Consider the following 2,380-nt stretch of genomic DNA (forward strand, 5'->3'; position numbering starts at 1 on the left):
TGCTGTAGAATCTGTGTCACCTTGTCTGAAGATCAGCTTCTAGATATCGGCCCTTTATTCCCTAGAAGAAAAAGTTGGGAGATGTTGAATCAGTCTCTGTATGAAGGGCTCCTGTTCCCTGAAGATTTATTTGAAGAAGCTATTCATGATCCTCACTGTAGAATATATGTGTTCCCTTCTATGTTCCCATTCCAGCCTCTACTTTCAGTTGCTGCAGATGGCAATTCCTTGTGCCAGCTTTTGCATGCACCTGAAGGCTTCCCAAAGCTGTTATTCCTTCTCTGTTTGTTTACAACTCAGCCTCCTACTTAGTGATTTCTCACTTGTGTTTAGTTCCCAGACAACTCCCCACTCAAAACTGTCCAAATACATCATTTCTCCCAACAGTGGTAGATGAAAAAAAAACCCCAACCTTGGGAATTAATTTCAGCATAGACAGAGTATAAAAACTGTATTGGAAAATACATAAAAAGTAGACCACTTAATTTTTGTTTAACTTTTCTAAAGAGATTTACAGTTCATCTTAAATAATTAACTCAAAGTCACTACATTTTCAAAAGCCAAAAGTAAAGATCTGGAATGAAGTTTCAGTTCAGGTTTTTCTTCCTGCTATGCTGTCACACAAAAACCTAAGCTATTTCTGGCTGTTCTTATTTTTAGATTGTTCTTCATATACCATTTACTGTCATTGAAGTTAATGAGAAAATAAAAGGAGTGACCTTTGGCTGAGCACATACAGTTTATGCATGAGCTAAACAGCAGGATCCTTTTTCATTCTTCTTTTTCCCACATTCTCTTTCTCCCTGCTCTCCCCCATCCAAATATAATTTGTAAAGCCTTTAGAGCCTTTCATCCTATGTGTTTCCACTGTGTTCCTTTACATGAGTCTCAGGTCCATGATTCACATCTATTCTCTTGTGCTGAAAGGTCAGTGGCACCCTTGTTTTATGAATATAATCCACTATTCTCTTGAAATTCAGAATCGTTTCCAAAACTCCCAGGCAAAATTCATATTGCTTAGGGTGCAGATAAATGTCAGCACTATTATAAAGAGCACTCTCACAACACAAATACAAGCCTGGACATTCAAAGTTATGTTGTTTAAAATAAAACAGTATGTACTGAAGATCTGAATAGTTTTGAAGACACAATTCCAAGTGAAATGGTAATTCTGAACCTGTGGCCTCACCGCAACGTTGAATATGTAATTCATGCCCAGCTTTCTGCAGCCACTGGATGAGTCCATTCAAGGAAGCCACTCATTAGAGTAGAAACTGCCCAGGGAGGTTTCCTTGGGCACCACTGTCCCACTGAGGTGGTTCTCTGCCAGCCCACCTTCCTGCCATGAGGAAACACTGCCAGCCCTGCAGGTGGGTCAGATACATTTTTATTATAAATTGCACATTGAATGATTTTCAATGCTGCAGTTTGTGAATCCTTGGTTGAAAATTATAAGGCCCAAATGCTGCTTCCAAACTGTGTTTGAAGGTGAAAGAAGTTAGTTTCCTGGCTGAGAGCAGGGATTTAAGTAGAGGTGTGCTAAGACCAAGAAAGTTTCCTTTGTGCTAGCTGGAAAAGAGGTCTGCGACCATTTTGAGAGGGAACGCTGATTTTCTAGTACTTGTGCCAGACATTGCTAATGAAAATGAGAACTGGTATGTGTCTGGGTTAAGGGAAATGCTGATGACAGTGTAAGGCACCAATACTGATAGTAAATCCAGATTATAGTTGTTTATGTAAAATTTGCTTTTTTTTTGGTGGTTGTACCTCTGTATTCTAGTGTTTAAATTTAAGTGGATAGTTATTTATTGCTCCTTTAGCTTTGTCTTAGCAACCCTGACTGTGTATTTTATTTGGAGCTTTTAGATAGTATTGTAAAACACTGATTACTGAAAAACTTGTTTCAAGTTTTTATAGTCTCGTTGTCTGCCACGAGTATTCACAAAGATTACAGAATGGGTCAGGTTGGAAGGGACCACAGTGGGTCATCTGGTCCAACCTCCCTGCTTCAGCAGGGCCATCCCAGAGCACATGGCACACACAGGATTGCATCCAGATGGTTCTGGAATATCTCCCATGATGGCAACTTGACAACCTCTCTGGGCAACCTGTTCTAGTGTGTGGCCGTTGCACAGTAAAGTTCTTCCTCATGTTCAGGTGAAACTTCCTGTGAATCAGTTTCTGCCCGTTGCCTCTTATCCTATTGCTCGGCACCACTAAGAAGAGAATGGATCCATCCTCTTGGCACCCTCCCTTTAGATATACACGCAAATGAGGTCCCCTCTCGGTCATCTCTTCTCGAGGCTGAAATTCATCCTCCGGCAATCACTGATGTCGCCCGTTTCCTTTTGCTTAGCGAGAGGTTCGTGAACAGTTCTTT

Source organism: Corapipo altera, unplaced genomic scaffold, assembly GCF_003945725.1.
Source record: "Corapipo altera isolate COAL_440 unplaced genomic scaffold, ASM394572v1 45, whole genome shotgun sequence".
Classification (NCBI taxonomy): domain Eukaryota; kingdom Metazoa; phylum Chordata; class Aves; order Passeriformes; family Pipridae; genus Corapipo; species Corapipo altera.